The sequence below is a fragment of the Heloderma suspectum genome, chromosome 5 (assembly GCF_057233095.1).
Source record: "Heloderma suspectum isolate Gila_16-S chromosome 5, 16-S_ref, whole genome shotgun sequence".
NCBI lineage: Eukaryota > Metazoa > Chordata > Lepidosauria > Squamata > Helodermatidae > Heloderma > Heloderma suspectum.
Genome location: NC_139462.1, coordinates 37,009,217 through 37,035,723, shown reverse-complemented (window position 1 = coordinate 37,035,723; position 26,507 = coordinate 37,009,217). Strand labels below are relative to the sequence as shown.

The 26,507-nt window shown below is 44.6% G+C and overlaps 1 protein-coding gene across 1 annotated transcript in view; it reads left to right on the top strand.

Annotated features, from left to right (window-relative positions):
* Positions 1-26,507, top strand: part of DKK2 (dickkopf Wnt signaling pathway inhibitor 2) — a 110,745-nt gene that overhangs the window by 32,854 nt on the left and 51,384 nt on the right. The gene's annotated exons all lie outside the window — the stretch shown is intronic.

Sequence of the window (26,507 nt, the reverse complement as noted above, 5' to 3'; positions counted from 1 at the left end):
TTCTCCTTTTGCCCTCAGTCTTTCCCAGCATCAGGGTCTTTTCCAGAGAGTTTTCTCTTATACAGAGCCTACATACATACAAATTATATTTGTCTCTGTACAAGAACACATGAAGTAGGTTGGCTATTTACACATCACCCCAAACAGAGGAAATGCATCTCCAAAAAAGGGGATAATGGTTGACACCAATTTGCATATGCAAATTTATAGGTGTAGGTGCAAATTTAGAAATTATAACTATAATGAAATAGTTATACAATACATCTTCATACTAGGGAAGATGATAACTGGTGTGCCTGCTTGATCTGCTGTCTAGGTGCTAACTGTTGATGGGCAGCTTCAAGGGCTCTCCTTATGGTTCTTTGGTTTCAAATTGTACTTGGACTGGACACCTCTTCAAATTTAGGATACCTTCAAATAAAGGACACGTTTAAATAGAGGATCATCTTCTGCCAGCTCTCCCAAATAGAGAACTGTCCTCTGTAAAGTAGGATACTTGGCCACCCAAACATGAAGGTAAGGGTGTGTGGTGACCAGCATGTATGGTCCTTCTCCTGCCATCAGTGGTTTCATATACATAGATGTGTTGTCTGAATAAGACTATTGGCATTTCACTGGGTGAGGACTCCCACATCTCCATGAGGATCTCCCACTTTGGGGAAGACCTCCTGTACGTGATGAGGGAAGTGTAGGAGGAGTGTGAAGAAAGCATACAGGCCTCAATACTACTCCCAATCTCAACTCATGTAATGGCAGTGCTAACATATTCTTCCACATGTGAGTTGACTGGATGAGATCAGTGAAGAAGTTTAGTATATGTATCACCGAAGGACTTGGAATATGTAGGTAACCCTCCACCTATGGATGTACAAATTACTTACCTGGTTCTGGTCGGGGCATCCGCTGGGGCGGGGGAAGCGCTCTGTCCCTCCCCCCAGAATCCTCAACGGGGGGGGAAGCGATCCGGTCCTCCCCCCCGGAATCCTTCCTGGCTGGCTCTGCTCTGCGGCGGCTCCGCAGAGCAGCCGGCCAGGGCCGTCCGCAGCTGGACTTCCGGCCATGGACAGGCTGCTGCGGACACAAATGGTGGCCACCGTAGCAGCCGCCATTTGCGTCCTTCCAGGCTGCCATGATAGGCTACGTAAGTATTTACGTAGCCTATCACGGCATGCCCCCCCCAAACAAAAAAAACCCGGCTACGGCCGCCGCCATTTGCATTTCCTATTTTTCGCCGTTCTCGCCTATGTAAATATTTACGTAGGCAATTACGGTGAAAAAAAGGGAACCGCAAATAGCATAGTGGGCGCTATTTGCGTTTCTTTCTTTTTTTTCGCTGTAAAAGCCTACATAAATATTTGCGTAGGATAAAACAGCGGAAAAAAAAGAATGCAAATAGCACCCACTACGCTATTTGCAGTTCCCCTTTTTTTTTTGCTGTAATTGCCTACATAAATATTTACGTAGGCGAGAACAGCAAAAAATAGGGAACGGAAATGGCGTAGTGGGTGCTATTTGCGCATGCTGTTTGCGTATTTGCGTACGCTGGTTTTTTTTGGGGGGGGGTTAGCCGTGATAGGCTACGTAAATTCTTACGTAGCCTATCACAGCTCGAAGGATGGCAATGGTGGCCGCACCAGCCCGGCCGTGGCCGGCCAGGAGACCAGCCGCCGCTGCCACCGTCGGAGCCGCCACCACCGAATCTGCCGCATCCGCCCCAGGTAAGTTCCATCCCGGGGGAGTCTGCGGGGGAGGGGCGGGGGGCAGGAGGCCGTTCCACCATGGATTCCGGTGTGCCGGATTCTAAAGAATCTGGCCTCACTGGAATCCATGGCGGAATTCTCTGCCATCCCTAAATGGTACAGGTATGTGTCAAGTGGAGAGTAATGTGGATCTGCAGAGCCACAACGTTAGGTGGGATGAGTCTCTGCTGTGACTTCATGGGGGAGACTTGCTAGATGTGCTTTGCTTCAGAGAAAGGGGTTAGAATGATCTATACATGCATATTAGTCTATTCAGGCATTACTGAAAGCACTGAGTAGTCCCCAACATCTCCTGTACCACATAACTCTCCCCAGGCACCCTGCTGAAGGTATTTCCACCATATGTGCAGACACTTGTGGGTGGAGCTACACAGTGCATGTGACACTGGACTCAGGGCTGTTTGCTGCAACCCTGTCCCCATATGCATGGTCGGCCTGATCCTTTTGGTAATGCCTGAATAGGGCTTTTGTGCTGTGGTATTCTCTTAACAACACAACTGTGTGAGCAGAGCTTTCTTTAAAGATGGGGAGACGGTGATTTCAACCACGCCAAAGTAATGCACTCCTGAAAGAGAGGCATGGTTGAAATGGTCACTACTGAATTGGGAGCAGCAGCCTCCTCATAACAGCTGGCCCCCATGCATCCCCTCCACTCACCTGGTTGCATTTCAAATGGCTGCCGTGCATCATAACTTCAGCCAGCGGGGTTGTGGAATGAACTTTCATATCTGGAACTGGAAATAAATTTTCACCCAGGTGTGGCGCAGAGTGGTAGGCGGCAGTATTGCAACTGAAACTCCCAATGCCCTGAGTTTGATCCCAGGGGAAGCCGGGTCTCGGGTAGCCGGCTCAGGTCGACCCAGCCCTCCATCCTTCCGAGGTTGGTAAAATGAGTACCCAGCTTGCTGGGGGAAAGGTAGTCAAGACTGGGGAAGGCCATGGCAAACCACCCCGCTATAGTCTGCCATGAAAACGCCAGCGCAAGCGGCGTCCCTCTAGGGGTCAGTAATGACCCAGTGCTTGTACAGGAGGAACCTTTCCTTTCCAGGTTAGCTAGCGATCCTGGACATTTATTTTTATTTCATTGTCCTCCTGAGTAGTACGCGACCTGGCTAACTGGTTTGAATAATCCAAAGCTCACTCCTTTCTAGGGGCAGAGAAAGTGAATAGAGACAACTTTCGCTAGCTAACCCACAATACCAAAATGGATGGGAGGTGCCCAATGAAACGGATTGGTCTCCACTGGCCCACCTAGTACCAAATTAAGGTCTGCACTGGCCCACGTGGCACAAACATTATCATCTTTTTGGCCCCAGGGTAAAACAGTCCACTATTCCCAGGCATTTGATGGCATATGAAGGACTGTTTAATGCATCCGTTGAATTGTTTATGGTTGACATGAATGCTTTAGTTGTTTTATGGGGTGGTTGCATTTGAGTGGATAATTGTTTTGACGGTTTTAAATTTTGTATGCTTTAATTTTGTTGCGAGTCACCCTGAGTCTCTTTCGAGAAAGGTGTCCAGGGATGATGATGTACTTCTTCATGCAACATGTAATTCATTTACAGAATTCTAAGCCATCAAATGTGATGGTGACCACTGGTTTAGGTAGCTTCAAAGGGGAATCGGATAAATTCGTGGAGGAAAGCTCTGCCAATGGCTATTAGCCACAATGGCTTTGTGGAACGTCCATTTTTCAGATGCAGAATACCAATGAATACCAACAGCAGGGGCGGGCATAGGGGACATCAGGGCCTGCTCCAGTTGGACTGTCCCACCACCCCAGGAGAAGAATTATACTGGCCGTGCTGAAAGTCCACTTAATTTTTCCCCTCTTCCCTCCCCATCCCTTTTTCCTTGTGTGCTGTGCCTTTTGAGATTATAAGCTTGCTGCAGGGTCTTTCTTGTTTGATAATAAGCCACCCTGGGAGCCTTTTATTTTGGCTGAGGAGCAGGATAAAAATACTTTAAATAGATCAATGTTGCCTTCATGCACGCCTTGCTTGTGGGCTCCCCATTGGGGCACCAGCTTGAACGCTGTGGGAAACAGGATGCTGCACTAGATGGACCCTTGGTCACCTGATCCAGCAGGGATCTTCCTTGATGCACTGTGTTTATCTCTGTTCTCTGCTTGAAGTTCATTACGATCCGGATTACATTAGTTGATTGGCAGAGTGTTGTATGGGGTGGCGGGGGGAAGCACTTGAAGCCAGGAGGCTGGATTGACTGGCTTGAGTCCTCTTCCAGGCCTGTGATTCCATATATATAATTTAAAGTTGTGCGAGCAAGCATGCAGGAAGTTGAAGAATGCTAATAAAAGGTTACTATGGATTTGAAGTAGACCCTTGTCCACTTTGATGTTGAATCAGAACGGTCTGGCTTCCTATGCTGGCTGAAAGCAAGTGCTTGCATATGGTCTGAAGAAATATTCATTCTCTTCATTCCCTCCCACAGCTGCCGTTTCCTGTTACAAGTTGTGATTTAATAAATATATTTAATAATAGAAAATCATCTTCTCCTATGCCCTTCCCCTTCCAGCTGGAGCCATGATAAATACTTATGTTAATCTTCTTCTTCTTCTTCTTCTTCTTCTTCTTCTTCTTCTTCTTCTTCTTCTTCAATAAGAAAATAATCACCATTCCCCCTAGATTCCCTCTCCACCCCCTCAGCCTCCCAGCTGCGGCTTCCAAGCCCCATGGCATTTTTCCTTCCAGCTTTTATTTGCACAAATGCTTCACTGAAAAAAACCAAACTCTCCAAGCGTACTTCTCAAGGCGGCTGATGTTGCTTCCTCATGCCGCTGCTTGTAAGCATTTCCAAAAGGGTCAGACTATGAGCAGTTTTGAGGAGTAACAATCATTCGAAAATATCCCCTGAAGGGGGTGTTTTAGAATGGGAAGCAGTTTTAGAAGTAGTCCCCTGGTGAGATTGACAATAATAGTGTTGCATATTAAAACAGATGTGGCAAAACCCACATCTTCACCTTCCTTTATGTCACCCACATATACCCATCTCTCCTATATCGCTTTGAAGCCACTGTGCTTTGGGTTCCTCTTTCCTGTAGTACAAAGAAGAATCTATCCGCTTAGGGTATTGGTTGACCTCTGTGTGCCTGTATTTGAACGATGTTCTGCAATACTGGTTTGTCCAACATGTATATCCAGCACCCATTAATCTGACAGCAAACTTTCTGTCAACTAACATGTTTTCAGTGGCTAATCTCTGAAGGTTGTTTCATAATCCTTCTGACCCAAAGATATCCATGTTGGTGCAACTATGTGAATATATATTTCTGTATTTGAATTTATTACCCAAGGGTTTGTGGTAACAACATAACATACATAAAGTACTCATTAAAATGCCACTATCGTCCAATTAAATTATCTTAAACAATAACAAATGTTAACATCCATCAACTACTGGCTTAAGACCCATTACCAAAGACAGGCCTAGACATCCCAATAAGCAGAGTAAAATAACTACCTCGGACTACCCCAGATGGCACGTTTTAGACACCATTAAGTGGTAGTGAAGTCAGCAATATTTAAATTATTATTACATTTTTACTACTGGGTATGGATAACATATGGATTTTGTGTTTTATTTTTCATAATGAGCCAGATTGGTTCTCCCATAGAAGCCCCAAATACAAATGTCTCTCAACAGTTCTTAAAAACAATAGACTTTTTCCACAGAGGAGCAGTTCCACAATTGTGGTGCAGCCACCAAGAATTATGACCACATGGTGTTCATTCAACAACAACAAAACCACTTCCCTATAGGAGACTGTTAGGAAAAGCAGGACCTTGTGAAGAAAAATGAAGGGAGAATTTCAACAGATTGTGAAGAGGTTGGTTGGATATCTGTCTCTTCTACAGCCCATATGTGATGGAAAATGAGAGAACCCTTTCCCTCTGAATAACCACCCACCTAGCATATTTGCTCTGCCTCCAGTCAGTGTTCCCAGATTCACATGGGTATAATGTTTGAATATTCATTAATTTATTTAAAACATTTGTATCCCGCCCTATATCATTAAGAACTCTGGGCAACGTACAGATAAAATCAATTTAAACAGTATAAAGCAATAATTTAAACAGCTAAAAGCATATTAAACCATTAAACAAGCTAATTAAACCATTAAACAAGCTAATTAAACCATTAAACAACCATTTTGGAATAGGGCCCATGCATGTACAATCTGCCCCTTCATGGATCACTGCCTTGTGGCAAAGGGGCTTGCGTAACTCAGTGAAGCCATAAGCTATGCCGTGCAGGGCCACCCAAGACGGACAGGTCATGGCAGAGAGTTCTGACAAAATGTGGTCCACTGGAGAAGGAAATGGCAACCCACTCCAGTATTCTTGCCAAGAAAACCCCATGGAACGTATCTAGGGATGTCCGAAAGTTCCGCCACGGATCTCGGGGAGGCCGAATGCCAGCGCATTCAGCCCCCCGAAATCAGTGGCGGAATGGCCCCCCACGCCCCCCGGGACGGGACTTACCTTAGGCGGATCTTCCTGGCGGCGGCAGCTCCGGCGGCGGTGTGGCGGCGGCGGCTGCGGCAGCTGGTCTTCCGACTAGGGATGGACGAAAGAGACTTACCTTGTCCCGCAGCTTGCTTTGCAGTGGGGAGGAGGCACTTCGGTTCTCCCCCCGAAGTTCAGGCGAGGGGGGGAGGTGCCCCGCCTCGCCCGGCCGAAATTCAGGCCCGGGGGGAGGCGCCCCATCCCTCGCCGGCGAAATTCAGGCCGCGTAGGAGCGCCCCGTCTACCCGGCCGCGAAAAAAAAAGTAAAAAAACAAACACACACACACCCGTGATAGGCTACGTAACAATTTACATAGCCTATCACGGCTAGATTTCCAAAGTCAGCCGTGATAGGCTATGTAAATCGTCACGTAGCCTATCACGGGTGACTTTGAAAAAAAAAAGCGCGTACGCAAATGGCGGCTCCCATGGGGACCGCCATTTGGGTTCCTTATTTTGGCACATCTAGTCTACATAAATCTTTACGTAGACTAGACGTGCCAAAATAAGGAACGCAAATGGTGGCGCCCCATGGGCGCCGCCATTTGCGTACGCGCTTTTTTTTTTCTTCAAAGTCACCCGTGATAGGCTACGTGATGATTTACATAGCCTATCACGGCTGACTTTGGAAATCTAGCCGTGATAGGCTACGTAAATCGTTACGTAGCCTAACACGGGTGTGGTGTTGTTGTATTTACTTTACTTTTTTTTTTTGCAATGGCGGCGGTGGCAGCTGGTCGGGAGACTGGCCGCCGCCCCCGCCCCCAACAAACCGCCGCCGAACCGCCGCCGGGACCCGCCGCCAAGAGGGACATTCGCCGAAGGTAAGTCCCATCCCGGGGAGGGGCGGGGGGCCGGCAGAGAATTTCCCCAACACTTTCAGGGGGCCTAATGCGTCGGCACTCAGCCTCCCGAAGATTCGTGGAGAAATTCTCCACCAACCCTACTTCCGACCGGCTGCCGCCGCCACCATTTCCAGGTAAAAAATAGGGATGTACGAAAGTCACTTACCTGGTCTCGCAGCTTGCTTCGCGGTGGGGGGGAGGCACTTCGCTTCTCCCCCCGAAGTTCAGGCTGGGGGGGGGATACTTCCCGCCTCGCCCGGCCGAAATTCAGGCTGGGGGGGATGCTTCCCGCCTTGCCCGGCTGAAATTCAGGCCAGGGAGAAGCGCCCCATCTCCCCGGCCGCGAACTTCAAAAGAAAAGTAAAAAAAAAAGCCCCATGATAGGCTACGTAACGATTTACGTAGCCTATCATGGCTAGATCTGCAAAGTCAGCCATGATAGGCTACGTTAATCGTCACGTAGCCTATCACAGGTGACTTTAAAAAAAAAAAAAGCGCGTACGCAAATGGCGGCCCCCATAGGGAACCGCCATTCGCATTCCTTATTTGGTCCCTGTAGTCTACGTAAAGATTTACGTAGACTATGGCAAAAATAAGGGCAACGCTATTTGCTATAAACATTTACGTAGACTTAAGATGACGAAAATAAGGGGAACGCAAATAGCGTAGCGTCTACGCTATTTGCGTTCCCCTTATTTTGCCGTCTTAGTCTACATAAACGTTTACGTAGACTAAGACGTGCCAAAATAAGGAACGCAAAATAAGGAATGCAAATGGCGGCGCCCATGGGCGCCGCCATTTGCGTACGCGCGTTTTGTTTTTTTTTAATCAGCCGTGATAGGCTACGTAAACATTTACGCAGCTTATCATGGCTGACTGCAGAGCGGAGTCGGCCGGCCAGGATTCCAGGGGGGAGGAACGGAGCACCTCCCTCCGTGGCCAGGATTCCGGGGGGAGGGACGGAACGCCTCCCCCCGCACCATCAGCATAATCCCCAAAAGGTAAGTGATTTTCGTACATCCCTAAACGTATCACAAGCAGGGATGTACGAAAGTCACTTACCTTTCCGTGGATTATGTTGATGGGGGGGGGAGGTGTTCCATCCCTCCCGCCCGGAATCCTCCATGGCCAGCTGTGCTCCGCAGCAGCTCCGTGGAGCAGCCGGCCAGGCCCAGGCCAGAGCCGTCCGCAGCCGGATTTCCAGCCGCGGAGGGCTCTGGGTAAAACAAAACAAAACCGTGTACGTAAATGGCAGCGGCTACGGCCGCCGCCATTTGCGTTTCTTATTTTTGGCCATCTTAGTCTACGTAAATATTTACGTAGACTATGACGGCGAAAATAAAGGGGAACGCAAATAGCGTAGCGGGCACTATTTGCGTCCCTTTTTGATTCACCGTTTTAGCCTATGTAAATATTTACGTTTTACGCTGTCCAGCCTCATGGGGTGTTGCTGGCCTGCTTCTGGAAGCAGTGTTAAGGAAAAGATTAGGGAAAGGTACTGGGAAGAGTTGAGGAGGCTGAAGAATGCATTGTTGTCACTTGGCCTATTTAAAACCAGAAACCGTGAAAAAGGGGAACCAAATAGTGGAAAAAGTGGTGTAGAGGTTACGTCAGGAGTGGGCAACATGTGCTCCTTCCCACCATACCTGGCATGTGTTCCCTCTGTCCTTGGAAGTCATACAATTTTTAACAAAAACATAATGGCATCCATAGTGGCTACCAAGTGCCAAAAGGGGCCAAATAACCTTTTCTTGTTCCACATATCAAATCACAAACATAACTTCTATTTTATAATAACTGTAGGATTGCCTTTCTAGTGCGATGGGTGTGCCTGTTTCTGTGAATGACTTCTGTGAAGTCAGCTGGTAATTTGGGGGGGAAGAATTAGTGGACTGCACCAGTACCATATGATGAAAAACATGGGACCTAAGCCAGGACCTTGTTAGGCTGTTTGATCATCTGGTCCTGGTCAAAATGACCTCTATCTTAAGTGCAGGGCCAAGTAAGATATTCTTGACTGCTCTGCAACCATTCCATAGCCCATCTGAATGAACTTGCTGACCACCAGTGGTACATGGTACACAGTTTGAGACCTTCTGAAGTAACTGATTAATCAATTAGAAATGGCAGCCCTTCCAACAGTATCAGAGGTATGACACTCCAGTGCAAAAAAGAGGATTTCTAAGGTTCTCCTGAATTATTGTATATACTAATATATGCCTTAAGAATGGTTTGATTGGTTTAAATCACCCTGGAATAAGTTTCTATGAAGGACAATATACAAAGTAAAATGTGTGAAATGAGCCAAAGATGCCGGGTTGGATCCAGAGTGTCCATGAGTGAAACTGTACTCATGGTATGCTCTTGCTGGAGGAAGTGCCAGTGGGTGTGGGGAGGCAAGTTTTTTCAGTTCCTCCTTCTCCTCCCTGCAGGTCCTTGTGTCTCCTGACAATGTGCTCTAGAGGGTTGTGGGATCCTCTAGAAGAATGTGGGATGGGGAGGTGCAGTGAAAATAGTCTCTCCCTTCCTTGAGTGGGAGCTCCCATTGGATCTCAGAATAGATGGAGCTCTTCCATTCACAGAAGGGACACGGCAGGATCCAACCCACAGTTTTCGTTATGTGTGATGTTTAATCCATTTCCTGTAGAATTTGTGTCTTCAAGTTTTGTCCCCCTGAGTGGAGTAAGGAGGGACATAGGAAGCTGCCTTATACTACTGAATTAGATCATTGGTCCACATAGCCCAGTATTGTTGACACTGACTGGCAGCAGATCTCTAGGGCATCAGGAAGGAGGTTTTCCTAGCCCTTCTTGGAGATTCCGGAGGTTGAATCTCAGAGCTACTGCATACAAAGGATGTGCTCTACCTAGGGATATTGGAGAAATCAGGAACGGATTCAAATAAGTTCAGATTTCTATGAATCCAACTTGCAGGTTCTGCAGCAGACTGGCTTTTTCCATGTCATGTGGATTCCGCGGACTTGCAAACTGGTTTTTCAGGGTTTTTTTTTTGGGGGGGGGATTTGTGCTAATTTGCATCAGCACTAGTGAATGCCCATTAGTGCAAATGGAATAAAATTTTTGGTTAAAGAAATCAAATTCTGTCAATTAGCAGATGATGGAATGAAAAATGATGTTTGTTTTTAAATATAAAGTTTGGGCATTTCTCAGCTCAAATATAAAGCACATTTATTTCAGTGGGAAACTTGAAAAGATGTCATTTAGCAGTGGAATCCTATATATATCTACTCAGAAGTGAGCCCCACAGGTAACAGGTAAGCAGGGTTGCTTACTCACAGGTAAGCAGGGTTGTTTGGATAGAAGGTAGATTGGGATCTACTTGTAGATTTGCAATTCTTTGGGTGATTTCCAGTATATTGGCACAGGTTTCTGACTCCCAATTGCTTAACAACAGCAACAATTAGGTTGTCTAAAAAGAAAATTGTGGTAAAGCAAAAAGTAGATTTCTGTGTGGAAGGACTTGTGAGCGAGGTACAGCTCACAAATTCCTGGACTGTGCATGTGCTCTGAACCACCCTCTTACTTAATTTTTAGTGTACGTCCATCCCCTTGAGCCATTATTTTGCATCTGGGTCTGGTTGGTTGGTATATCTCAGGGTTCTAGTTAAAAACAAAGAAGATGTCAGAAGCCTGAAGTCTACCCACCCTTGGTTTATTATAGGACTACAGCCTTCATATCCCATTCAAATCAATAAGTCTTTAAATATGCATTCCTATGCATGCATGCTGGATGGGGAATGCTGGAATTTGCAGGACTTTTTCCTGTCTAAGCATGCATAGGATTGTATCCTAAAAGTGCTGAAGCTTCAACTGGTTTTTGCCCCCCCCACACTTTTTTTAAAAGAAGAGCTGCAAAATATTGATGGAAATGATGACATCTAATAACATACTAACATCTTAAAGTCTCACCTTTGAGAAAAATGAGAATAAACACTGTTTTAGAATGATATGGTTGATTTAGTCAGTAAAATCACTCTAGCTGAAATGGTCATTTTGTACCGAAAACATTTAAATAGTTTAATGTGTATCATTAAATATGTTAACCAATGAATGTTTTCACAGTATTTTTTGTGGATTCTTAAATATCTCCTGTTAGAAGCCAGCGGGAAATTACTACTTTCCCAATTTAATTTACAACATATAGCAAAGTGATGCATGGAAGGGGGTGAGCATTCGAACATTCCCTTGACTGGGCACACAGAAGATGCTAGTCCTGTTCTTTTAAAATCACAACAAATCAACTTGGTTCTGGGCAATCCTGGTAGTGTGGGATTTAAAATCTTTTCTAGCGTTTGCACATTTTCCTAGTGTCAGCTAGGGGGTGCACATGCTGAAACTAACAGAGAAAACATAAGCTAAAACAAATACAGCAGCAAAGGAAAGGGTGACCATATTCCTAAAGAGATTAGGTTTCTATTCTTAAGAATTCTGTACAACCGGAGAATGCAGCAAATGTGGTTTTTAGGAAGAGTTGCCTGCTAGGTAGTGCTTTCTACCTACCTCAAAACTCTTAAGGGGGCAAAAATGCCTGGCCTTTTGGGAAAATGGGCAACATAGTTTTTACTCACAGTAGAAAAATAAGTTTTCTTTCCAATAATGTCAGCGCACATTAGGAACACAAAGTACAGCTAGCCAATACACATTTAGTCTGCAATGCTTTGTTGCAAAATGAAAAGCATCCATTTGCTTGCCATTTAGCAAGAAACTCCTTATTAGGCAAATGATGATTTTGCATCTGTGCTGTTGCATCGATACAACTATTGACAATCCCTTTGTAATGTAGGCCCTTATTCACTGGCACAGCAACTCCAAAGACCTTTTTACATGGTGTATTTCAACACAATATGGACCCTGTGACCATTCTTCCAAAGCAATTTTACTTATTCATAGACAGATTGATTGATTTTATACCTTACTTCCTCAAGGCAGCATATGAACTTGCAAATTTCCCATAATTCAAATTCACAAAAACAAATAAAGGTATAATAAAATCTGCATTTAAAACTAATGTATAAAACCAATATAACTATAAATCCAATACTACGGCCTCATTAAAGCAGCAAAGCAATAGACTCATCAAACTCTGAAAGTTTTTCTAACCAGAAAGGCTTTAAGGTTATCTTTCTGACAGATGAAAAGTTTGGGCAGAAGATACATTTTTACTGCTCCTCTAGCTTTGACAGTAGTGGGCCTCCTTGGGTAACACATGTTAAGTTATTTTATTATATTTTTATTAATATTTATTTATTTGATTTTTTATATCCCACCTTATTTGATAAAAAGCCATTAAGGTGGTGTACAATAATTTAAAAAAATAAAACATGAAAACAATTACAAAAACAAGAACATTAAAAACAGTAAAACATTGGAGCAGCTACATAATTTAAAAGGCTAAATTAAAAAGATGTGTCTTCCCATGCTTAATAAAAGCCAAGAGAATAGGGGGCAGTCATAGTTCTTGAGGGAGTGCATTTAAGGATGGATGGACTCACCCCAGTCCACCTCACACACCACTCGCTGGACCCCTGCTGGCCGGCCGTCCGGCCCTGTTCGCCACACCGCGTGAGCTGCTGGGTGGTCTGCGATTGCTCAGCGACCAGTGCATGGCTGCCCCTTCTGTCAATGAGCCACCATTTTGCATAAAAATGATGGCTTGTTCTTTTACGTAAAGGTCCTGTTACACAAATGGCAGCTGTAAAGTAGCCATTTATGCAAGATTACAGGTGTAAAAGGTCCATTTATGCCTATAATATCACGTAAATGCCTGCTTCACAGCCACCATTTGTGTAAAAGGCCCATTACATAAAAGAACGAGCCACCATTTTTATGCAAAATGGCAGCTCGGTGGAGCAGTGGGGATTGCCGCACCTGCCCAACTTGGTCCTCACTGGGTCCAGCAAGTATGGTGGTCCGTGGACTGGAGTCTGGGGATGACAAGCAGGGGGGAGTCTGCCAGACTCCACCCCCCTCTCAGACTCCTGTGACATCCCTAAGTGCATTCCACAGTTTGGGAGCAACACAGGAGAAAGCAATTTCACAAGTGCCTGAGAAACAGGCCCCTGCGGGTAATGGTGCCCTCAAGGGGCTTCTCCTGCAGCTCTTAACAACTGGGCAGGTGTATATGGAGACAGGCACACCCTTAGATAGCCAGGTCCTAAGCTATTTATGACTTTAAAGGTTAAGACCAACACCTTGAATAGAGCCTGGAAAGCAATTGGCAACCAGCACAGGTCTTTCAAGACAGGCGCAATATGTTCCCCCTACTATGCACCAGTTTATGAAGCCATAACTGAGTAGATCCAGCTTTGATCATTCATCTGGGTGACCAGAACTTTGAGCAGAGCTCTTCCACTAACCTTCATGGACATATGGGCTTAGGCAATTCCTACAGTATGCTGGGAACAGACCCAAGGTTGCTTTATAGGTAAGAACCAGCAGCCTAGAACTGGGCCCCAAATGTAACAATTAGCTTCTGTCTTAAATGCGCTTTTCTCTTTAAAATATAGAGAAGTGAGACTTTCTCACTTGCTCAAAACCTTTCCCAATGAACATGCATTTTAAAAGGGAAAGCTGGGCTACAGTGTAGGTGTAGTTCGAGCCTAAGGCATTGCAATCCCACAATCCAATGATGATGGTGCATCTAACTAGGGATGTATGAGAAATTAGTTTCAGTTCATTTTTGATCAGGATTTATCCAGTTTGCATCGTCCAGACCGAACATGGACTCAGACACAATCCATGCTTCAAGTCCATGCATTTCCAACATTGCAATGTGATTTGTGGACCCCCCCAATGTGTTTGACAGCATGTGTACATGTGAAAAATACTCATGAAAAAAATGTGTACTTCTAAAAAATGCACACAAACATGCCTTAATCAATGGGAGAAGAATATGTATATTTCAAAGATGTGCACAATTGATGCATACATTTAAAAAAATACACACATGTGCACCGATTTTCATGTGCAAAGGAAAAAAAATGGTTTGCTATCTGATATGGACTCCAACTGGAACAAGCTTTAAGATGAAATTTGGAGAACTTTGGTGAGCTCGGGTTTTGCTGATACACACATCCCAACATCTAACACAAAAAGGAACCACTGTATATAGTATGTATGGTAGACTATGGAAGGTTTCATGTTAGGGTAGATCTTGTAACCTCTGCTTCTTGTCTCAATCAGGTAATGACCCTGATGCAGAGAAAGTCATATGTCACACTCAATGTACAATCTGAATCAGTGGTTGGGAATGTGTATTGCTGCATTCCCAACTGCATTTCAGTTTGTATATAGAAATGCATGCCAACCTCCTCCACACTTCATGGCACAAACGTGAGGCACATTGGTGGTGTTGAATCTAAGTGACCATGTGCACATCTGCATCACATTTACATGTGCAGTTCCCAATCCAGTCAGAAAACCCTAGGGATGTACGAAACTCACCTTTTCGCGGAATCTTTCACGGTGGGGGGGATGGGGGGAGGCGATCCGGTGTCCCCCCCCCCCCCCGGAATCCTTGATGGCTGGCTCTGCTCCACGGCCAGGCCACAGAGCAGCTGGCCAGGGCCGTCCGCAGCCAGATTTCTGGCCGTGGACGGGCTGCTGCGGACGCAAATGGCAGCCGCCATAGCGGCTGCCATTTGCATCCAGCCAGGCAGCCGTGATAGGCTGTGTAAGAATTTACGTAGCCTATCATGGCTAACTCCCCCCAAAAACCCAGTGTACACAAATGGCGGCGGCTATGGTGGCCGCCAATTGCGTTCCCTATTTTTCGCCGATTTATCTTATGTAAATATTTACATAAGATAAAACGGCGAAAAAAGGGGAACACAAATAGTGTAGTGGGCGCTATTTGCATTCCTTTATTTTTCGCCGTTCTCGCCTACATAAATATTTACGTAGGATAGAATGGCAAAAAATAAAGGGACGCAAATAGTGCCCACTATGCTATTTGTGTTCCCCTTTTTTTCGCCATTTTATCTTACATAAATATTTACATAAGATAAATCGGCGAAAAATAGGGAACGCAAATGGTGGCTGCCGTAGCCGCCGCCATTTGCGTACGCTGGGTTTTGGGGGGGGGGGTTAGCCGTGATAGGCTACGTAAATTCTTACGTAGCCTATCACGGCTGCAAGGACGGCAGTGGTGGTGGCAGCAGCCCGGCCATGGCCGGCCAGGAGACCAGCCGCCGGAGCCACCTCTGGAGCCACCGGAGTCGCCGCCGCCGCCGCCAGAACCGCTGCCGCCGAATCCGCCGCATCCACCCCAGGTAAGTACCATCCCGGGGGGAATCCACTTATTGCCAGAAGGGAAGAAATGCATTACTCACACACACACACACACACACACACACACACGACAAATGAGGACAATGATTTGCATAAATGTACATGCTAATGTATGTTGTTGCTGTTGTTATTTGCATTTCTAGACTGTCCCATAGCTGAAGTTCTCTGGGCAGTTTACAGAAGGTAAAGCATTAAAATACAGTATACCAAGTTTAAAAGCCATTTACATAAAAGCGCACAGACAAAACTACTTTGAACAGTCGGTCATAACTAAAGACAGAACCAGGACCAATTATCATGTGCTGCCAAATGCCTGGGAAAAGAGATAGGTCTTAACCTGGTGCCGAAAAGATAACAATGGCAGACCTCATCGGGGAGCTCATTCCACAGATGGGGGGCCACCACTGAGAAGGCCCTCTCCCTTGTTGCCGCCTTCTGAGCTTCCCTTGGAAGAGGCATGCGGAGGAGGATTTATGTTTGTAGATGCAATGTAGAAATAATTACTATAATTTAAATAGAAATACAATACATCTCACCATAGTGGGGGAAGACTGTGACCAGGAGACCTGTGTACCTACTGAGTCTGCTGTCCAGGTGCTAATTGTTGATGGGCAACTTTAAGGCACTCTCCTTTCGGGAGCCATATTCCAGTAGCGGGTGGGACTGAACTGAAGGCAAATTGGTTGGTGCCAAAATGCCAAGAATACCAGCACATTTTAGCTTAAAGCTCCTATTGCCAGTAGCTACACCTTCAGAGAGGCATTTCAACTTTTCAGAATGTGGCAAGAAATGCACAGAAGCTGGGAAACCACCAAACCATCATTGGCTGGGGGAAAGAAGGTGGGGTCAGGGGAAACCCTGGATGGATGGCTTGGGACCCCAGGAGGGCCAGATTTAGCCCCCAGGGTTCTTCACCCCTGAAATAGCAGAGGCCTTAATAAAGGACTGACCTCCGACAGCCCACAAATAAAGGATTGTCCTCTGTAAAGCAGGACATGTGGCAACATCCCGGAACTTGAAATCTCTTCTGCTTAAGTACTACTAGTCTGCTGGGTGAGAACAAGGCAGTTGTTCTGACCCAGCAGACATCTGCAGACAGTATTCATGTATTGTATCCATGTACTACCAAACTGCTGACCAACTGCTTTCCTTGGCTTTCAAAATCAGTGGGTCTGTAAATCAGAATTGTCCCCTCCGGCCTGCAAACATTTCCCATCAACTGTTTTGAACTAAAACCCACATCTAAATAAATAATAATTGGCAATGTTGGAAAAGAAAAGAAAAGCCTGTACCCCCAATGTAGGCAAAGCCATTCCATAGATTGTTTCCCCCCCAAAAAAAATGTTTAATGAAATGCTCTTTCATTTGGAAATTGGATCCAGATTCTTTGCTTGCTAAGAGTCCTAGAAGTGCTGTGTCAAATTCAGGGACAGTCTTTGCAAAGAGCAGTGGCCTCAAGGTGATACTTGATGTACCACACAGGCAAAAACATGGCCCTGAAGAAAATAAAATAAAACGATTTGTTTGTAAGCGCCTATCAGAGCCTTGACAAAATTGTGGTGTGAGGAGAAAAAGGATGATTGTCTTCCAGCTACTACAGAATTTTATAATTTAGCACAGATTTATTTAGCTGCATGCTTTTGAAATCAAAGATGTCATTTCTTTGAAGAATAGTGAAAAAACCTTTCATGCTCCCGATTGAAAAGAGAAAGAAAGGCAGACAGACAGACAGACAGAGGAAAAGGAAAAAAGAAAAGAAAAAGAAGGGGAAAAGGCATACAATGCGATTTTCATGACATTGTATGTCCCATTCTTCATTTCCCGCCAATATGTGTTTCCTTTGCTATTGCAATTTCTCTTTAATCTGATGTTTATGATAAAAAGCATTTGCCTCCAACATGATTCTGTCTAAGTGACTTCTTGGCATCTCATCAAGTTTACTGCAAAGACAGAAAATGCAGTCTATCCCTTTGCGACTGTAAAGTACAGGCAGTTGATGATACTGGAGATGATGAGCCAAAGCAAGGCAATTTCAAGTCCCATTGATGTAAATGGGAGAATAAAGTATTTGCCCTGCCCTTGTAAAAGATTGGCTGTAAATACTAGAAGCATCAAGCTGGAGGAATCTTTCCTGGCTTGTTGCAGGAAATCCAGAGCCAGAGGAATCCCAACAGATGGCTGTCCATCCTTTTGCTTGAAGACCTCTATCAAGGAAGAGCCCATCTCCCCTAGGGAATTAACAGCACAATCCTATACCAACTTATGTGGGAGTAAGACCAATTGAACTCAATAGGATGTACTTCTGAGTAGGCATTACAGGATTGCACTGTAAGACTTGGGGCACAATCCTATGCATGTTTAGATGGAAAAAGTCCTACAATGCCCAGCATTCCCCAGCCAGCATAGCATAGCTAGCTGGGGAATGCTGGGAATTGTAGGACTTTTTTGTCGCCTAAACATGCATCAGATTGCGCCTTTAAGCACTTCACTTTGGCCAGATTGTGCTCTCAGCTTTTTATATTTAACTACCAACTAAATGGCATTCTCATCATTCGTAATTGAGCTTGACTAAAAGAGATTAGGCTAGGCTGGCATTGTTCTGAGATTTTCTTTTTCTTTTTTTTTAGAATACTTTTTATTTATTTTTGTCTTTATAAATGAAATAAACAATACCAACAACCTGATCAATAACTACAATTTCGTAACAGTACAATATTCTTAGAAGGACACAACAATACTGAAAAGAAGAAGAAAGGAGGGGAAAAGAAAGGAAAAAGAAAAAGAAAAAGAAACCCTTCTTTTTTAAAGGGTTAAATTTAAACTCCAATACACACGGGCTTCAGATCCCATTCTAATATAGAAACTATACCTATAACATTAGCAATATTGCAATGTAATAATCAACCTTTCATTTCAATCATATCATCGGTCTTATAGCAAGGAAGCAGGCCTACTACAATTCATTCCCAGCAACCATATATTGCCCTTAAGTTAGAATATAATAGTAATAATAAAGCGCAACAGTTTAACCAACCAAAACTCTTACTACTATAAGTAGTCTTATAGTAATGATGATAATAATAACAATAATAATAACAGCAAAAAAAGAGATGAAATTATAATGTTATATAATAATAAAGCTTGAAAGCAACCTTACAGTCAGTAATATATTTTATACTAGATATATAAATGAGTGTGCACAATACACCCCCAAACAATATATTTAAATACAGCATATCATAATGAGAATTTAAAGAAAAATAAAAAAGAATGAAGGGAGCAAATGAATGTATGTAAAATCAGTTATCTCTGACCTAGCCTGAATCATGCAGACTAAACATAAACAATTAACAAAACTTGTTTAAAGATTCCAGTTCATGGGGCTGGAACAGAAGTCTCATGCATTTTTATGTTCAGCCATGCCTCCACCATTTCATGATTTAGGAACTTCTTCATCGGACCTTCAGAAACAATGAAAAATGTAGCAGGATATGAGATTTTCTTTATAAAAGCATTCTTGAGAAATAGTTGAATAAAAATCAGTGTGATGCTGGAAGCAACTGCAATCTTTGATCTCCCTGAATCAGTGAGACAAGACAGAAGCAAACGTTTGCATGCAGATCCCATTCTGGAATCTGGACTGGTCGCTGTTCACACAGAATGGTGCTGGGCATATAGGGATGGCAGAGAATTCCACCATGGATTCCAGTGAGGCTGGATTCTTTAGAATTCGGCCCCCTGGAATCCATGGCGGAACGGCCTCCTGCCCCCCGCCTCCCCCCCGCGGAATCCCCCGGGACGGAACTTACTTGGGGCAGATGCAGCGCATTCAACAGCAGTGGCGGCGGTTCCAGTGGCAGTGGTTCCGGCGGCAGCGGTGGCTGGTCTCCTGGCCAGCTGCGGCCGGGCTGCTGCGGCTGCCACTGCCATCCTTGCAGCTGTGATAGGCTACATAAGAATTTACGTAGCCTATTACAGGTACCCCCCCAAAAAAACCCCAGTGTACACAAATGGCGGCGGCTACAGCGGCCACCATTTGCGTTCCCTATTTTTCGCCATTCTAGCCTATGTAAATATTTACGTAGGCAATTACGACGAAAAAAAAGGGAACCGCAAATAGCATAGTGGGCGCTATTTGCGTTCTTTTCCCTCCCACCATTTAATCCTACATAAATATTTACGTAGGCTTTTACAGCGGAAAAAAAAAGAAACACAAATTGCGCCCATTACTTTATTTGCGGTTCCCTTTTTTTTTTCGCCGTAATTGCCTACGTAAATATTTACGTAGGCTAGAACCGCAAAAAATAGGAACGCAAATGGCGGCCGCCGTAGCCGCCGCCATTTGCATATGCCGTTTGGGGGGGGCATGCTGTGATAGGCTAGGTAAATACTTACATAGCCTATCACGGCAGCCTGGAAGGACGCAAATGGCAGCTGCTATGGCGGCTGCCATTTGCGTCCGCAGCAGCCCATCTGCGGCTGGAAGTCCGGCTGCGGCTGGCCCTGGCCGGCTGTTCTGCGGAGCTGCCGCGGAGCAGAGCCGGCTGGGCAGGATTCCAGGGGGGAGGACTGGATCACCTCCCCCCCCCGTCGAGGATTCTGGAGGGAGGGACAGAGCACCTCCCCCCCCTAGCAGATGCCCTGACTGGAACCAGGTAAGGGAATCGTACACCCCTATATGCATATGATTCAGATGACTGGACCACTTACACACAGCATCTGGATGCAAAGAACATAATCTCCCAGCACAGTCAGTTTTGATAGCACAAATCATGGATTCTCCCTCCTCAAAGAGGTGATAGGCTCAGTCAATCTGACAGCAGGAATAGGGTGGCCAGGTGTCCTCTAACTTGAAGGGCTGCCAGAGGACTGTCACCTATTTTGAAGGCATCCTCTATTTGAAAGGCTGTCCAGTCCAAGTCCAGTTTAAAGACAAAGAACCATCAGAAGAAAGAGCTGGGCCTTGAAGTTGCCCATTAACAGCACCTGGTTAGCAGACTGAGCAAGGTACATAGGTCACCTGGTCACAGTCTTCCACACCATGGTGAGATGTATTGTAATTCTATTTAAATTATAATGATTTCTAAATGTGCATCTCTACATATAAATTAGCACATGCAAATCGGTGTCCTCTTTTTTCCCCTTTTTTGGGGGAGGGGGTGATTGATGAGTTGCCATCCCAGCCACAAACCATCTCCTAGCAACAAAAGCTGATGGGCATTAGATGTAGAGCTGGGATTTTGCGAATACTCTAGGAACTTAGAAACATAAGAAGCTGCCTTATACCATTGCTCCATCTAGCCTAGTATTGTCAGCACTGACTGGCAGTGGCTCTCCAGGGTTTCAGGCAGGATTTTTTCAAGCCATACCTGGGGAAGGGGATGGGGTTGAAGCTGGGACTTTCTCCATGCAAAGCAGGGGCTGTACCACTGAGCTACGACCCCTCCCCTCCTGAGCTACAACCCCTTCCGCCCTGTGCAGGACTTTATGTGCAGTAATTTTTAGTACACTGCTCTTTCAGTGTGGAAATCAGGGTGAGCAGTGACTTCTAGGCCAGGCATGTTAGTATTTTTGGCTTTGATGATTGAAAGTCTCAGGAGAAGAGCTATTTCTGTCTCTCTGTATCCATTCCCTCACATGTGCACCTCTGTGGCATACCTCGCTGGAGGGTCTGGACTGGCCTCTTAGTTTTCAGCCTTCAGGACTGTGAAAGTAAGTTTTGAAAATAACATGAGAACAGTTACTAAAGGGGAAGTTTCAGGGCCAAAACAAACATTATTTTATATCCCTATCTAGCACCTATGCCTCCCCCCCTTTTTACTTTAGAGTAGGTGCAGGGGGCCTGAATCTGGATCTTAAAAAGCTCTCATATCCCCCACGCTAAGGACCCTATCTGGATCAGGGCCCCAGGGCCTACTCTAAAGTAAAAATGAAAAAAAAATACGAAGCTGCTAGATACAGATTTAAAGTAATATCTCTTTGGGGCTGAAGGTTTTTAAAAGGAAAAATGATTTCTCATCATTTTTAGCAGCCAACTTCTAGAGATATACATGCACTTACACTGGAAAGGACTGAACTGAATAGCAGCACATGGCAGAGATGGAAAATACGGGAGTAAACAATGGCAAAGGCTGAATATCCTGGGCACCTGGTTACTCTGGCACAGAGAAAGCTAATACTGATGCCTTACACTTTATTTACAGCCATGTTCCCTAGTTGTTTCTTTTCTCAGTCACGTCTCTAACAATATGCTAGCATCTTCCTTGTAAATGTGGTATACTCCAGTCAGTTTCAGATCTTTCCAGGCATTTGCCTGAATGCATGAGGGCTTAAAGTGAGTAAAGGGCCAGGGCATTCCCACCTACATCTCCTAGCGTGATGGCTGCACCTCCCTCAGTTTCAACCCTGTCATGTTGAATCGGCAAGGACTGAAAGGAAGTTCTAATCACGTTTGCTTGAACGAGAGCAGAACTCTCCACGTGTTTGTGAACCCTGATAAACAGGGTTCCTGACTGCGCAGAGACTCATGTTCAAGTGAATGTCAGTACAAGTCCTTTTCAGATCTTCCTGATTCAACACAGCAAGGTCTGAACTGAGGGGGTGGGGTCAGCAGACCCAGAGGGGACAGGCCAGCATGTATGGCCCCAAACCTCTACCCACTTTAAGCCATCACATGTTCATGGGGCTGAACAGGGCTATTGTCTCCCAGAGTTCCGCCTTCGTCTTTGACCTATATCAGTCAATGCCACATCTGGATCACTGACAGAATGGTGCTTTCCGATATGATGCTTTTGGAATCACACATGTCACCTATAGCAAGGCCTGCATCAGGGAATCATGACTCCATCTTTCATATCTCTTTGGCATCCCCCACCCCACGCCTGATTTGGTCATTGTAAGCTTCTGGATATTCCACATAATATTGCTCATGCCTATGTATCAGCAGAGAAATGGTGGGTGTGGAATCAATGCTGCAGGAGGTCCCCCATCAAGTGGTGGATGCATCCAACAAGGAGAGGCAGTGCGGTGTAGTGGTTAGAGTGTTGGACTGGGGAGACCTGGATTCTAGTCCCCACTTGGCCATGAAGCTCACTTGGTGACTTTGGGCCAGTCACTAGCTCTTAGCCTAACCTACATTACAAGGTTGTTGTGAGGATAAAATGGAGAGGGGAGGACCATGTAAGCCACCTTAGGTTCCTTGCAAGAGGAAAATACGGTGGGATAGAACTGTAATAAGGAATAAATAAGGTGATATACAGTGCCTTATTTACATGTCTTATATACATGTCTTCTTGGAAGTACGGGCACTGAGTTCAATAGGACTTACTCCCCGGTAACTGGATGTAGGATTGCAGCCTTAATTTCCTAAAGCACTGCACTTTTCAGTGTAGAGTGGGGTACAAACTCCCAATTTCTTCACATTTTCATAGAATCATAGAATAGTCGGGTTGGAAGGGGCCTATAAGACCATCGAGTCCAACCCCCTGCTCAATGCAGGAATTTTATCAATTTAAAAACTGTAATAGACTTAAAAATAACTCTTGTTTTTAAACAGCATATTCATCCCAAAGTTTCAATTTTATTTAAAATTATATCCATATTTTTTTAAAAACAGAAAACACTATATATGTAGTATATAATCATGTTACGACTGATATCCACAGATACAATGCCTATATAAATAAACATATCCTTCCTACCTCCTGTTACCTGAAGCTTAATTAAACTTTGAATTTATAAACATTTTAAGTTCATTCAAAATAATCTGTACTAATCTATCACCAAACTATACCTCTGCTAGAACTTTAACACTACAATCCTATATGTGTCTGTTCAGAGGTAAGTCTCACTGAGTTCAATGGAGCATACTCCCGGGAAAGTCAGCAAAGAATTGTGGTGGTGTGGCCACTTACATATCACCAAAAAAGAGGAAATACATCACCAAAAAAGAAGACAAAAGAGGACAAATATTTGCATAACATTGGCAATGTGTATAGCTGAAAAGTTAGACATGATTAATATAATTTAAATAGAAAAGCAGTACATCTTACCATAGTGGGGAAGACTATGTATCTGCTTATTACTGATTGATTGATTTGATTTGTACCCCACCTGTCTACCAAGAAAATGGCACTCCAAGTAGGACACATGGCCACCTTCAATTGCAGCCTAAATAATTTCTATAGCCCAGCATATGACCCTTATATGTTAGGCTGTGGGCAACATGAGGAAAGGGGAGTAATTTCTGTCTTGGCGTGGTGGTGGTAGTGGGTTATGATTAATCATATGACATGTTGAACAAAACCAGCTGAATAAATTATTTAGGCCAAAGAGCTATAATCGTGCCATACATGTATATATTCACTCTCCGCTTTTCATGATGGATGGTTGGTTTGTAGATTAAACATTAGGGTTGTAATTTACCATCAACTCTTGTTTTACCAACACTCAAATATTTGTTGGAACTGTGGCTTTGTAGTTTACAACGCTTGACATCGGAAAAGAAAAGGTCCTTTTGAAAGGACAATGTAGTATAAACTTAAAAACAAGGGTCGTAAACTGGTTTGGTTTTGTTCTGTTTTGCAAAAATAACTCCCAGAAACTGTAGGAAAGTCACTGGGTCTTTAAAGTCTTTTTAAAAATATTTTTTTTACCATAGCTGGAGCAGTACAGCTTTGGGGACGGGACATAGCACAGTGAGAGCTATAAATGCACAAGGTCACAGGTTCAGTCCGTCCCTGGCATCTTCAGTGAAAAGGATCAAGTAGCAGATGATGGGAAGGACATCTGCTTGAGCCACTGCATGGACACTGCCAGTGCAGGTAGACAATTCTGGACTAGATGTACAAGCAGGCTGACCTGCCATAAGGCAGCTTCCTATGTTCCTAACAGGGTGGCCATTTGTGCATTGCCAAAAAAGAGAGCAAAGGAGGATATGGATTTGCATATCATCTGCATACAGTAATTTATATATTTATAGATGTAAATGTAGCAATCATTCCTATAATTTAAATAGAAATACAATACATCTCACCTTAGAGGAAAAGACTGTTACCAGATTAACTGTATGCCTGTGCTTACTCTGCTGCCCAGATGCTAACTGTTGATAGGCAACTTCAAAGGCCCTGCTCTCCCTTCTTATGGTACTTTATCATTCAACTTACTTGGACTGGACAGTCTTTCAAGTACTGGATGACTTCAAATGGAGGACTGTCCTCTATAAAGCAGGACACATGGCCACTCTAGGGAGGAGCCTGAGATCAGGAAATGAGGCTTTTTATTTTACAAATGAAATGCTTGTCCAAAAAGCAGCCATTTTCTTTTGGTTAAAGATAATTTTTCAGTTGGCTCCACCCTTGGTATTGTTAGCTTATAAAGACATGGGGGAGAGACTCTTGGGCAGGTGAGATAAGTGTACTCATTTCCAAGCTGGGCTTCTCACAAACCTATTTGCTTGCAAGGGGGGATGATGGTGCCCAGGAGGAGATCTCTAGAAGACTACATGATATCGATACTCAAACTGCAATGGCCACTGCTGCTGAGAGCTGTTCCAGTATGCTCTATAAAATAATTATGTTCCCTAGCAAGGTGCCCCCCTATTTGTGCTATTGGCTCATATGAGTTGAGAATGAGATGGCTTCTCACTAAATGCAGATTGAACTCTCTGCAGCTGATGGAGACGAAAGCATGCTATAGGATTCACCATGGATACCGCCCAGTTGACTATCCCAAGATAGAGAACATGATATACTTTCTAATGGAATATCTTCTGTACGCAGAGCTGAGGAAGCAATATCTTGAACCCTTAACAGCTGAGTCCAGTCACAAATCTTCTCTAAGTACAATTTTATTAATATTGGCTGGTACAGATTAGTATAGCTCAGGATTAAAATAAACAATGAACTATCTTTATTGTAGTGAGAAGGAATCACAAGCAATCCTTTAGAGTCCACGGCATGGAAACCTCTCAGATATTATAGGCCCAATAAATCAGTTTGTTCAATTAAGAACACAGACAGGGTTGTAAAGCCAGCATTAAGCTCTAAAATACAATCCAAACAGAAACTGGGAGCAGGATTCTGAAGACCAGCAATGTAATCTAAGACACAGTTTCAAAGGCACGGGTTTCTAGACTTACAAGAGTTCAGGGCTCAGGAATAATTTCCAAGGCAAGGTCCCACAAACATGGAAGTTGAGGTAAGCCAAAAATGCAGGGCTCCTTCACACTTAGCTTTTATCCTGCGATTGAAATTGCTCCTTCACGGAGGTTTGTGGGCTCTTTACATGATGCCATGACCCACCAGGGCGTCTCCTGCACCAAATGCCCTTTGTTCCATTTTTAAATAGATCTCAGAGAATGAGCTATCAAATTACCCCGTTGTGTTCCTCTTCAGTTTCCTCTGTGAAAAGAGTAAAAGTGGCAAGAAGAGGAGTGAGATCAATGAAAGATAATGGAAGACTCAGATACGGGGAGAAGGAGGGGGAAGGGGTGGGGAAAAAGGAAGCATGTGAAGATGGGAGTCGTGGTCCTGCATTTTAAATGGAAGCAGAAAGCCCCATTTTAAATGCAGGTTTTAGGCTGGTGTAGAGATGCCCGCAAGGTTCAGGTATAGTCCAAAGAGAGTTTTCCAGTACTGAAGACATTGTATCCATGAAGTTCCCTGAGCTCTGCAGCTGCTTTTAAACAGATGCAGGTCACCTAGAGCTCTTTTCCAGGCCACCTAGCCCTGCAGGCAAACTTCATCTGTGAGCAACACCAAAGTGGGAGTCCCTCTTCCATTCTCTTTAGATGCCTCCATTCTCAAAGAGACAGGTTTGAATCCCCCCACCCCTTCCTCAGCTGAGCCTCTCCCGACAGAAAGGCTGTCAGCCTCCTGAGCTGTAGACATGTCGCTCAAGGTTGAATCTTGCAGCTGGTAAGGAGTGTCAGACGCCCCACTGAAAAGCCAGGTAGAGAGTGGTTCTCTCCATTCTGGCATTCCACTGCCTGAGCAGCCCCCATATCATCAGCCCCTTCTATCTGGGTCCGAATCTTCCTCCAAGGCCACAGTACCAGGGATGGGG